This window comes from Peromyscus leucopus, chromosome 19, assembly GCF_004664715.2.
Source record: "Peromyscus leucopus breed LL Stock chromosome 19, UCI_PerLeu_2.1, whole genome shotgun sequence".
NCBI classification, from domain to species: Eukaryota; Metazoa; Chordata; class Mammalia; order Rodentia; family Cricetidae; genus Peromyscus; species Peromyscus leucopus.
In genome coordinates, this window is record NC_051079.1 from 22841836 (window position 1) to 22856134 (window position 14299).

Sequence of the window (14299 nt, forward strand, 5' to 3'; positions counted from 1 at the left end):
TACCCACTGTGGCAGCATGCACAAAACCCATGTGAGCTCAAGCCAGACCACATCCCAGAGTGGCGAGGAGAGGCGAGCGCTAAGTCTCACCTGTAATCTTGGAGCTATTGGCAGTGGAGAGCTTCTTGGAGAGGAAGAGCCAGTTTGCACTTCCCCTGGTAAGTTGGTAATGTTCCAGGAAGAGGCCACACACATCTAAGAATATGTAGACAGTGTAAATTGGACTTGATTGGGAGGTGGGGGAGGATGTAAAGTTGAGTGCGTGGTGACTGGAGGGGGAATGATGGATCTGAGAGGAGTTGGAAGAGGGGGCAAATGTGAACAAAACATGTTGTACTCCATTCTTAAAGAACCGATAAAAAACAAAGAAACGCAGCAGGCAGCAGCAGAAGAACACCTGTTGAGCAGGCTGAGCTGTAGCCGTCTCTAAAGCATAATGCAGGCAATTCCCCATTATGTAATAACCATCTTAGAATGAGGTCAGTTTTGATAGGCTCATGTGTGACAATAGGCAGAGGCTGGGTTTACAGGCTGGTAGCTCTGCGGTGTCTGATTGCCGTCTATTCTGACTGACAGCGCTCAGCCACATCACTCCACCACTTACCATTCACTAGGACAGAGCCTTTGTTTCGTGTTTGGGGCTGTATTCTGCAGCAGACTTCCACTGAAAGCCCATTTTCCTTCTGTTATTCTAATTATGCCTTTCCTTCCACGAGTATTTATTTACCTTTTCCACCAGACTGTAGGTTTTATTCAATAAGCAATGTCAGTTTATTAACAGCAAAGCAGCTAATGCCCAGCACTTGGGGGGCACTCAGTCATACAGGTTGGAGAAATGCTGGTGTCTGTTCTATGTGTAATGTAGAGAAGAGAAGAACGGTCGGACATGGCAGTTCATAAACTAGCCGGGTGTGAATATGAATCAAAACACAAGTTAAGAACCCAAGGGTAAATACCCGCTTCTGAAATGAATGGAAGAGATTTCTTTTTTTTTTTTTCTCAGAAAATTTACCACCCAAAGCCAGCATTTTTCTCCTCTCTTTGAAATGCATAGAAATATTGAAAAGTAAGAGCCTTTGTCAGTTTTGTGACTGAGAATGTCTTTCTCAAGAATCAAGCACAGCCTCGTTGAAATGCCAATGGCCAGGTTTCTGTGGTCTGGGAGGGATTTACATTCAGTGGGGCATCTCTCTGGAAACTGTGAACGCCACGTCTATCCCCAGAGGTCCAAGAACCTTGTTCTTCTGCACGAAACCAGCTCACTAACAGTTGCTTCGGTTTTGGTTAGAGTGGGTTGGCCTTTGTCACGGTACTTGTCACCCTCTCACCCTGGAGATCGTTGCTTATCTCGAAGACGCGGGGAAAGGGGTTGACGGTGGCTACACAGAGAGCGAGGTTTCTTCTCTTTCTGGGCAACCCCCTGTGATAAACCACATTACACTTTGTTTTCATACTTACTGAATAACAAATATGTTTTCTGTTTCTACACCCTTTTATAAGAGAAGTTTCCTGGGATGGGAGGAGATTTTGTTTCTATGTATTTATTATTTATATTGGAAACAGAGTCTCACTATGTAGCTCATGCTCACCTCCGACTCACAATCCTCCTGTCTCGGTCTTCCGTATACTGGGGTTACAGGTGTGGACTTGCCCTGGTTTCCACTTCTGTGTCTTCAGTGCAGACGGGACAGTCAGGAGAACAGATGGGACGGTAGGAGCTGTCAGTGTGAGGAATCAGAGCAGTGTTTCGGTCCTGTGAAGAGGAGCAGAAATGCAAAAAGTGCTGCAAGAAAGGTGCACAGAGAAGCCCAGGACTGAAGACCCTCTCATGATAAGGCAACTTGGCTTTACCCTATCAGAAACGAACAAGCAGGCAGAGTTACCATACATAGGATTTTCCTTTGGAAATGGATACCCCTGTGATGTGCAGAATGGATCAGACAGAACAGCATTGGCCATGAGGAAACTGAGTTAGTTGAGAGGTCCAGTTGACAAGATGGCTTTCAGTAACAGATTGAGTAGCTCTAATAATCACAGTAATTACAGTAAGTGGTTACTTGGTATCCTGGATTGCCCGTGTGCATTCTTCTAAGCCAGTTACATGCATCACCATACGTTTTCACAACTCTTTGGGATTTGGTTTATTGTAGTATTTTTAATGATGAGAAGACTGAAGCACAGACCATCACAGCTTTTATGAGGTAGAAGAGGAGCTGGTTCAGGGGTCATCCTCTTAACCCCCAATCTCTTCTGCTTTTGATAGTTGGAATTAGGATGGTAGCAAAGGAGACAGGGCCAGAAGGATTGATTGAAGACTTATTTAGGAGGTAAAGCAGAGCATGAAAAGTGAGTGGGTATAGAAAAAGGTCAAGAAGATGTTTACAGTGGTTCTCAACCCTCCTAATGCTGTGACCCTTTAATATAGTTCCTCATGTTGTGGTGACCCCTGATCATTAAAGTTATTTCATTGCTACTTCATAACTGTAATGTTGCTACTATTATGAATTGTAGTATATGCATTTTTTTGGAGATAGAAGTTTGCCAATGGGTCGTGACCCACATAATTGAGAACTGCTGGTGTTGACTGTTGTCTAGTTTCCTACCAATACAGGTGGGCCATGAATAGAAGCAGAAATAGCAAGAGCACAGAGACTTTAGAGAAGCTAAAGAATATGAAGAACAGCAACAGCCAGGACCTAGATGCCCAAAGTAGTGGCTGTTAGGTAGCTCTGTAGCTCAGGGGAAACAGACCTGAGCATGCAGAGGGCAACTGCAGTCATAGGAACTGACTGAGACACCTAAGGACAGTGAACATAGCAACGGGATAAAGCCCACAGGAATCACTAAGAAAAGGAGGGTGACTCCCCCTCCCCTGCCCATGGCTCATTACAGAAGTGCATCCTGAGAACACAGGGCAACATAGTAGGAAAGTGTGGTATTTGCAAATCTCGGCAAAAATGTCCATGAAGTAGGTGGGGTTAATGCTGTTGAGTGTGTCTATAAAGTCAGGAAGAAGAAAGTGATGTAGTGATGTGCTGGCATGTAGTTCAGTTGTAGAGTGTGTCTAGCGTGAGTAAAGCTCTGAGGTCAATCTCTAGCACCTCATGAAATAGGTATGTGGCATGTAGCTGGAGAGTTTTCTCTCCGGGTCCCGCCAAGCCCTGGCAGTCCGACAGCCCACTTATAAAATAAACACACAGACCCTTATATTATTTAAACTGTTTGGCCTAATGGCTCAGGCTTCTAGCTATCTGGTTCTTACATCTTAAATTAATCCATTTCTATAAATCTATACCTTGACACGTGGCTCATGGCTTACCAGCATCTTCATATGCTGCTTGTCATGGTGGCAGCTGGCAGTGTCTCCCTCCACCTTCCTGTTCTCTCAATTCTCCTCTTTGTTAGTCCTGCCTATACTTCCTGCCTGGCCACTGGCCAATCAGTGTTTTATTTATCGACCAATCAGAGCAACACATTTGACACACAGACCATCCCACAGCAGTGGTACACACATGTAATCACAGAACACAGCAGGTGGAGGCAGGAAGAGCAGAGGTTCAAGGCTATCTTCAGGTACAGAGCAAGTTTGAGGCTAGCCTTGGCTACAGGAGGCCCTGTCTCAAAAAAAAAAAAAAAAAAAAAAAGCCAGTAAGTAAGCAACAAAGGGGTCCTCCCTGCCAAAGCTTCAGCCAGGTATAGTGGGCACCTACCCTCGTTCTTTGTGGAAATACACCAAGGTAGTGCTTCCTCTTCCTCCTTTCACATTTGTTCTGTTTAGACGACAGTCGTTTTTTGCCCTATAGCTACACCATATTGCTTTCCTTCTGTGAAGAGAAGTTAGTCATGTAAGACTTCAGAGTCTCTTGGGGCTTTGGGAAGAAAACACAGAAATTGAAGACTGGCGCCATTTTCTAAGTAAGAATTTATTTCCACAAGGTCAAGACAGTAGACTCCATAGTCTCCCTGAAACCTTAGGAATGCTGCCAGCTCAGAAGCTTTCCCTGGTTTTGACCCACGTCTTCCTATTAGTGTCCTTTTTTATAAGTTGGCAAGTAACTTGGCATTTTGCTTTGCGAGCAGCTTTAGAGTGAGTTAATGATGTTTGCAGAGGGGTTTTTGTTTTGTTGTTTCTTTTCCAAAATAGACCTGCTAATGGGATTTGTGCTTGTTTTGGGTGGGCTGCTGTGGAGCGCATTGTTTGTTTTTAAAGGTTTTAAAGAATGACCGAATAACATTTTTATTATGTACATCTGAGAAGCTTATTCCATCCTGTCCCCTGACATTTAAAGTTGCTTTAGGGTTTTCTCTTCTCTGGCTTTTTATTTATTTTCCCCTAACCTTTCCCACTCCCCTGCCCTCCCTACTATTGGCCTGGAAACAGGCTTACGATGTGATTTTCCATTTAGTTTAAAGTGGAATTTTTAAAGAAGTTTTTCCATCTTCTCTGCATGTGGGTGATGAAGAAAACTTTCCCCATCGAGGAGAGCTGGGAAAGTACTGTTGGATGTCCCCACGAGTGGGTAGGACCTGAAGCTAAGATGCCAAATCCAGTCCTGAAAAAGTAACTAGGAAGCTAATGGTGAGTCCTAAAGTACTTGGAGATGCTCTGTTTACCCATCCCAGTCTGTCTGTATTGGTTCCACAAAGAAATGGTCTCATATTGACTGTGATTCTGAAGAGCACTCAGCCATGCCCGTTGTAACACTTGATACAAGCAAGAGCTTGATGTAGGGTGTGAGAGTGGACACCCTTTCCCAGTTTTGCTACTCATTTGCTGGACATGTAGCAAAATCCATAAGCACTGTTTAATCTCTCTTGAGATGTAAGTGTATAGTTGCTGCAGGACAGACAGTGCATGCCTTCAGTTTGGAGAAAGAGAAAGCTGCCCTGTGAGAACATTTACTCTTAACTTCTATGTCTATTGTAAAGTAAGGTCCCAATCAGGATGACTTCCATAGTGGTGTAAGGAGATGTTACTTCTACATAAAACAACAATAACAACAACAAAACTAATAAGTATTCCTTTTCAGCTAGGGGAGCACAGGCATTCCTATGTGGGTGTGTGGAATCAAGGTAGTAGATGCTAGAAGAGTGTGAGGTGTTCTGAGCCTGAAGGGGTGTAAGCAATGGTGGGATACTCAGTAGGGGTAGCTGGATATGTGGAAGTCTTTACTACCTGGGAAGAGAGCCAAGAGTATATGTTTCCTGAGCAATCTGCACATGCCATAGAGCTCCACAAATGACCCAGGTAACCTGATACATGATTCAACCTATGAGTAAATTTGAGTTCTAAAAGACTGGATAATTTACCAAGAGACACTTATTTAGTAAAGGAAAGGAGTAACATCAGAATCTAAGTGTATCTGACATCAAAGTTCACTCACTTCCCAGCCATCCTGCCTCCAGTACCTACTCCTTCCCCTGGCCTCATGGGGAAGGACGATCACTGTGGGGTCCTGCTTGTTTTCATTCCACACACAGGCTAGAGGGAGTGGCTCCTGCTTCTGGACTTCAGGGATGAACACATGACCCACACCTGGCAACAGGATTCTTAGTAATCCCTTGGAGATCATGACTGGGTAAGAATCAAGTTGATGAAACAAATCAGTCCAAGCTCTGGAGCTGAGGAAAATATTCTTTCTGGCAGGTTTACCAAGACTGAGAATGCCAGCCAGGAGTGGCTAATGAGTGACCTTGCCACCAACATCAAATGCTTGAACACCTGTTTTTTGCTATGCCCAAAGCTCACATGTCCCCTGAAACATTCATTTATTGAGGTAGTCTTTCAAATTAAAATGTTTTTCTGGATCTTCTGTTACTTGCAACCAAAAGAACCCTGACTGTATGTGCACTGACAGCGAGAACTTCTGAACTTGTTTCTTTTAGTCTTTGAGATTGCAATATAATTACATAATTTCCCTTCTCTTTCCTCCTTCCAAGCCCTCCTTGCTCTCTTTAAATTCATGGTCTTTATTTTTTGCTAATTGTGGTTCTAGATGTAGATATAAACATATATTCCTAAATACAACTTGCTCAATCTGTATGATGTTACTAGTATGCACTTTTTGAGGGCTGATCATTTGGTACTGGACAACACTCACGGTTGTCTGTAGTGACACTCATACCTTGGAGGTAACCAACACCTCTCTAACTGGATTTAAGACCCATTCAACAAGAGGAAAAAACCTGCCTTGTATGGAAACCTAGACAACTATTCAGTGTTAGTGAAATCATGGATCTTGGAGGAGAATCTACAACCACTAATTTACTAAACCAGGACAATCCTTAACTATATTCTAAGTATTTGTCCTTATACCCACAGGTAAATTTAGTCCTCACCTCTCATCAAGGAAATTTCCTTTGGCAATAGATATAGACCATTACAGAAAAACCACAACCAATCAAAATACAGAGTTATGGAGCCCAGTCCAAATGGATACATTTATAAAACACTCCCCTACCTAAGTCTTAGGGGATATTGAGCAAGAGGGGGTAGGTTGCAAGATTGTTAAGAGCCAGAGGATCATGGGGTTTGCTGTGATATTGTGTCTCCTGGTAATGTCTGAAGCTACACACATAGTCTCACCAACATGGCTGCCTAAACATGAGCTGAATAAAGACAACAAAAGGCATTCTAACATGAACAAGGGAAAGCCTATGATACTTCAACCCCACACAAAGAACTAAAAGGCAACTAAGGAACTCTGGGAGCAGAAGACCTCATCTTCCCAGAGCAGAGGGAAAATTTAAAGGGGTTTCATTGTCTTGGGTCTTTGAGAATTGGCAGTTCACTGAGCTTACAACATATACCTCTGAAAAAGTTAAATAGCTACCAAGTGCTCCATTAGTTTTTATTACTACAGTAAAAGATCACCACACAGTGAGTGGCTTAATATAATGCACATTGTGTTACAGTTTTGCAGTCACGAAAACTGACATGGGTGCTGTGGGGCTAAAATCTAAGTGTGGTAGAGGTACAATCCTTGTGGTTGGTACCAGTAGATCATCCTTGCCTTTTCCAGTCCCCCACATATTTTGTGGGTGCTACTTTCCTCCATCTTTAACTCCCCTCATCATACATCTTTCTTGGTCTCTTCTCCCTCCTACCTAAATACCTTTGCAACTACATGGAATGCACCTGGATAACTTAGGGAATTTTTCCTATTCTAAGGTCAAGTGAATGGTTAATTTCATCTGCAACATCAGTTTTGTCTTTGCTATGTAAAATAACAGATTCACAGGTTCTGGATATATGATGTAGACATCTTTGCGGAATGTGGCATATGACATCATTCTGTCTACTATACATACATCCTCTATTTTCCCATCACAGATAGAAACATGCTTTGCTTTGTTTTAATCACCTGTTTAATTTCCTGGTTCTCCAACAGAGTATCATCATCTCTTCTCAGTTTAGTCTGAATGCCAACTATGGAGCCATAAAAATTATAATTTCTGCAGAAGATCAGAGAAAGCACAATTAAACGGGGACAGAATGGGCTTGGGCTTTCTAGAGAGTGATTGATTTTGTTATTGCTGTATCTTTGTTACCTAATACTTTATTGGTTTTCAAAAACCGAATCCCAAAAAGGTGGGATTTGGGCTGGTATTTGTAAGATGGGCACCATTTAAGGCTTTAGCATTTAAAGTAAGCCTGGAGCTCAGTGAGGAGCCTGGAAAAGCAGTGCTGCTGTTGGGGATCCAAAGCAGCAGAGACTGGACTTGACCAGGCAAGGTCGGGTGTTACAGCCTGTGTGAGCAAACAGCGCACATAGCAAAGACTTCTTCTTTACAGACAGTGAGCACTTCTCAGTGTCATTACACACCCTCCATGCACCTCCTGCACTCACTCCATTGTTGATCTCATCCAGCCCCCATCAGGACCACCAACATTTCAGAACGTACAGCTTCCAGGTACCCGATGGATGTTGTCCTGCCACTACCTAAAAAAAGCAGCTCGAATATTTCAAATTAGACTTTGCATGTCCCAAATCAAAACTCCTGAGTTTCATACCTCCTCTCAACTTTCCTTCCCCCAATCTTCCACATCTGAATAGGGGGATATTCCAGTCTTGTCTTCATATCTCACATTTAACCCAGCAGAAAATGCTACCTGCTCTACTTTAAAGATGTTTCTACCATTAAGTGTTAGTCCACATTAATCAGGATTACGATAATGGTTCCCTAGTAGCTGCTCTCACCTCACCACTGCCCACTACTCTCAATAAAGTAGTGGAGCCCTCCTTTTATGATTCTAATTATACCTTCATTCAAGCCTGCTGTGGCCGTGAATCTCACTCAGAATAAAAGCTAAAGTTTTCACAAGGCCCTGTCAGTCTCCACACCATCAAGTTCGCTCTCTTCTCTTCATCAACCTACCCCCAACCTCAGATGTGGTCTCGCTAAAGCTCCACGGGCATCTTTGCTGTTCTGTAAACACACCAAGGCAGCATCTCAGAGCTTTGGCACTGTTCACTCTTCATAGACCTCTTAGAGAGAACAGACGGCTCGTAAGTGTTTTTGTGGCTGACTTACATCTCGTTCTTTCATTTCCTTCAGCTCTCTGTTAAAACTTCATCTTCCCAGAAGGGCTCTCCTTTACCACCCATTAAAAACTAATACTCCCCTTCCCATAATCCTCTAGCCTTCTCTCTGGGCTTTCTGCTTCTCTGCCACATCCATCACCATCAGATGAACTGTTGAACTTGCTTATTCTGTGTCTTCCTCAATAAAAATTAAAGCTCCAAAATGGACATAACAAGACCATTTTTTTTTGTAACTTATACTTGGGCCCTGAACATAACTCAGCACATAGTACAATCCAATAATTCTTTGCTGCATGAGTATTAAATAATGAGACATAAGTGAGGAAGAGCCACCTAGTAGTCAGCTAAGGAACAATGAGGTAGAAACAGACTGTATGTAGGCCATGGACTTGCACAAAGCTCAATACAGGGCACTGGGCTGTGCATTGAAGAGTAAAAGAAGCAGAATAAAATAAATTTGCAAGTGAGAAGCTCTCATAAAATGTTAGAATGAATACTGAAAATGAAGGTAAAATAAGAGTCAGGGGACAATATTTAAATAGTGAAATTTGACATGTCTACAAAATACCCAGGTAGGTGGCTTCCTCAGCAGAAAAAGGGACTAGGACCGTGCCTGGCTTCTTGCAGGAGTGAGTAGAGTCACTCCTGCTGGATGAGGAGGACTCCTTAATTACTCATACTCTAATGTAGCACTGGGTGGATCTGGTATTTAGCTTAGTTTAGGAATTAATCAGTGTATCCTGATTGAGAAACAGCATGTTTGGAACTTGGTATGCTGGCAGAGATGACCCACGGAAAGTTCTAGGGAAGTGTGTGTGGAAGATATAAATAACTCAACAAAGAAGAACATGAAGGTGTTTACCTGCTTGTTCATGCTACTGAGAAAATCTGAGACTTATCAGAACATCTGGAGACAAGAATATGTCATTTTATAAAGCATGCTGTAGACTTCATAGTTCATGGATTGAGTGATTCGTGATTGAAGAACTCTACAGTTTTACATTCACTGATAACTGGGCTGTATTACCCACCCTGACTGCTCAGGAATGTGCTACGTCGTAAATCTTGATTAAACCAAGCACTTAGTACTCCCATATTGCCTCAATTGCTATTTCATGAGATTGCAGCTAAGCAGTTTCACTGGTTAAATATTGGCAGGGTCCTGTTTTCTTACTATTCAGTGAAGGGGATTAGTGGCCTCCTCCAGAGGGCTGATAATGGAGTGGAAAACCTCCCATCCCTTCCTGAGTGAGGGCAACACGGGTCATCTACTGTGGTTAAGTTGACTCCTTACTTCACAGCAGATCCTCAGGTCCCAGAAGGGTAACTCATCAAGGCAGAGTCCCACCGGTTGCTCTGAATTCTGATGAAATAATGATATTTCCCTGAACAGCTGAACCCCAACAGGTCTCTGACAGGCTTGTGCCAGTTCCCTTGAGACATCTTTTTGGAAATGGCAGTAGTCCATGTCTGTCTTGATACCCCTGAAACAACATCTATGAATACAAAATTGCTTGCCTACTTAAAATATACCACCCCCCTTCAATGTGTCATGGAATAGGGATGATTTTCCTTGCATGGTCCCTCCTTTCTGAGCCATCTTTTTGGAACAAATGCTTCCTTTTCCCTGGATGATATGAATAAATTCTCATGGCATGGATAAATTTTCAGTACACACGCTAGATTGGCCAAACAGTAAGCGACTGTTTTGCTTTGTTTTGGGATCTGAGATGGGAGAGACAGCAGCATAGTGCTGCAAACATCATGTTTACCCAGCATTCGTATATCTAAATTTCAGCACATCATAATGCCCAACTGTCTAGCTCCATGACTTGCCTGAGGTCTGAAGCTACCCTGAAGGAGAAAAGCTGTGGCATTCTGGGTCAAACCTGTGACCATCCCCCTTTTCAAGCTCTGCCTTCTATCAAACTATTGCAATGACCTAGACACCAGTTGCATAGCTTCAGGTCTCATAGGGATTGCTGGAACCTTCCTCAAAGGTCTTTACTGCTCTTTATTCCTACCCTCTATTCTTCCCGCTGCAATCCCATGCCCAGCCTTAATTTAACCTGTCCTGTTCCATTATTCCCCTGTAACCCTTTTACCACACCATTCTATCTCCCTACTGTTTAGGGCCCCCACCCCACCTCATGGCCCCTTGCTAGTTTCCTGACCTCTACGGGCATTCTCATTCTTTTTGAGAGGCTATGATACTTTCCATGACCACCTTACAGGGCACCCACTTTATGAATAGGAAGTACAGCCTCTAGAAGGTGGCTAGCATCCAGAGGTAGGTCATTTTCCCGTGTAGCATAGTTAATTGGGAAGTCACTTTGGAATTCTCCCTGTATTTTCTCATCTTGCACTCTGCCAAGCACTTTGTCAGGGGTTGCATTCCCTTGTCTCAGGGCTTTGCTGCTGAGTTGTTTGAGGTCTGAATTTGTCTATATTTCCTGTATTTCTTATAGTTGAAACATTGATGTGAATGTACTAGATAGAACAGGGAGGAAAGGAATACCTTTAAAATGAACCGGGATAAGAAGAAAACTTACCAGAACCTCTGATATGAAGAGCGGATGGAATCTTTGTTAAATGTGTGCTGTTGACATGACCATGGCCATGTCAAATATGCCAACGCCTTAGACCCATGGGGACAGCGAAGCCTTCCTTGGTTCAACTGCAGATGCTGACAGTGTGCAGAAAGTGTAGACTTCAGCTTCCTCATCCCAGATGATGGCAGCCTGAGACTGCTCCCTGACCCTGTCCCAGACATCCTTACTGAGCCTGGCAGGGCTGGGGATGGGACCACCTTCTAGTCCTTATGTTGGGATTCCTTGCTCATCCCATCACCAGGTGAACTGCTTGTGTTATCTATGTCTGTCTTTATCTTAGTCTTCTGTCACCCCAGTCAGGTTCATGAACCCAGCCATGGCCATGGCACTTCAGGATGCTGACAAGGTCATCCAAAGAGTCAATTTTATAGCAGTGAGCAGATGACAAGAAATAAAGATTGGAGCTGAAATTAATGAATGGAGACTGCAGAGAAAGAATACACAGAATCAAAGACTTGCTACTTTGAAAAGATAAACAAGCTCACAAACCCAAACTAACTTAATTAAAAGAAAGAAAACAGAAATTCAAATTAATAAAATTAGAGATGAAAAGGGAAAAGCTGCAACAGATTAGGGAATACTTTGAAAACTCATATTTTATTAAATTTGGAAATCTAGAAATAAACTCCTAAACACATATGGCCTGCCAAGATCAAAAGAAGAAGATGTAAACAACATGCACAGATCCAAAACAAGACCTAACACTAATGTCACACAAACTGTTCTAAAACAATAGAAAGAAAACTACTGCCACTCAATCTGTGAGGCCTGGATTTCCCTGATAAAAAACTGATAGAAGAAAACAATCCCTGAAGCTGTAGATCCTTTTCCTTGACAAACACAATTTAAATATTTGCCTTAAAATACTCATGAACCAAATTCAAGAATACATTAAGAAGATTATATACCATGACTAAATGAAGATTTGATTTCTAGGTTTAAGAGTTCTTCAATACAGGCAGCTCAGAAAACATAATCACAAAACGTAAACATCTCCACATACAGGAAAAGACTTTGATAAAGCCTAACAGCTCTCCATGATAAAATTTCTGAAGAAACTAGAAATATAAAGAATATACATCAATTTAAAACTGTTGTAATCAAAACCCATAACAAATATTTTATCAAATGGGGAAATTTTGAAGTATTTCCTCTAAATTCAAGAATGAGACAGGGTGCCCTCTTTCTCCATCTTCATTTAATATAGTGCTTGAAACATTGGCTAGAGTAAAAATTAAAAGCAAAAACAGGAAAGGAAGTATTTTTGTTTGCAGAGATATGAACCTATAGCTAAAAGAACATAATGATAGAACAAAATAATTCTTAGATGGGTCAGAGAGATGACTCAGTGGATAGGAGCACTTGAGGTCCTTGCAGAGGACCTATTTAGAGTCCCAGAACTCACATGGTGGCTTACATCTGCCAGTCCCAGGAGATCTGATGCCCCCTTCTGGCCTCTGTGGGCACTGCACACACATGGTACACAGCCAAAAGCACCCATACATATGAAAATAAATAAACAAAAAGAACTCTTAGGGTTAATAAACACTGTCACCAAATAAAATCTACATTCAAAACAGACTCTTTTTTTGTGCCAATAACAAATTTGCTGAGAAAGTAGGAAAAATAGGCCAGTAAAATAGATGCTTTAAAAAAAACCTAGAAATATCTAAACACATTCATTACTAGAATTGGGAAAACCAAAGGAATATGTTTGCAGATGTGCTTTGCACATAGTAGGCTTGCAATAAAATTATCTATGTTTCTTCTCTGAAAAATGAAAAATGGGTAAAGCAGCCTTTCACAGCCTCGGGGCTGTGAAAATAAAGAACATTTTAGTTTTCCTTTGGTAAGTGGAAGATGAACCACAGCTAAACTTAAGAAAAAAAGAGTATCTTGAGCCAAAATTTGCTTTAGGAAGATTATTTTGGCAACTCTGAAGAAATAAACCAAACCATAGCATAAAGCTTTGTCTCTCTGTCCTTACGCTGCAATATTTGTCCTTCCTTTACAGACATAACCTATCAGGGAGTCAGGGCAAAATAAAGTTCCCCAGGGATGCCTGTAGCTGTGGAGTTCTGTCTGCCCCTCTTCTCAGCAGCATTATAGCTAAGCTCCAATATGTGCTCTCTCTCTAACTGCTTTCCGCCAGGATCGTCTATTGCTCCTTGAGATTTCTAAGCTCCCATGACAGGTATTGAAATGCCACTAAATGATCTTGAGTAAGCTGTAGGAGAAAGTTGCCTTGTTCAGTCAGAGCACAAAGTTGTGTCATTATAAATACTCTAAGAGAGATGTTTTTCCAAGTTAGGATAGACTCTGTGTTCTTTCCTGGAAGGTAAGTAGCATTATAGAAGGATATTCCCACATGGCATGCCTGTCTCTGTCTAGCTGATGCCCAACACTAACAGGCTCATCACTCAGGATAACCTTCATGGTTCAAGCCATGCTCCTAAAAATCAGCATTTATTGGAGATCAACACAATGATAAGAAAAACAAAATCAGTGAATCAACCTGCATAGTATTTTAGAGTCCAAAAATCCTGCATATATATCTATATGCTAATAAATGGAATCCTCCTTAATAATCTTTGAAGGCACTCAGTTTATTTTTTCATCTTCATTTTTTTTTCCATGCTAGAAGTCATTCTGACTCAATCTCCATGTCATGCTGATACTGTATTGAGCTCAGTCTTGGGAAAAGGTGATAAATGTTTTTGGTGTTCAGTGTGCCACTGCCAATCTTGGCTTCTAAAGACTCAAAATAATTTTTCATTTGGTACAAAACATGGATTGTGTGAAATATCAGATGTTAAGAGAGCAATTGCTATTTAGAGCTCTTGTGAGTCATTCAACATCTCGCCCCAAGAGCGAATCTTCTGTATATGTTCTGTACTTCAATGTAGACACTGAGTCCATAGAGAGAGCCCATGCAGAGATAGTCTGAGGCACTGTGCTCTCTGGAAAGTAGAAGGAAGGTGCTGGAAGCTTGGAGGAAAACAGTGTTGACTATAAATTCCATAACCCAAGGTCTAGATCTCTGTAATTGCTTTAATCTTGCTCTTTTGTTTCCTCCTAAAATCCAGCCCGACAATCATGCCGTTGTTTAAGAACTATGTTCTTTGATAGACCACAGGGAAC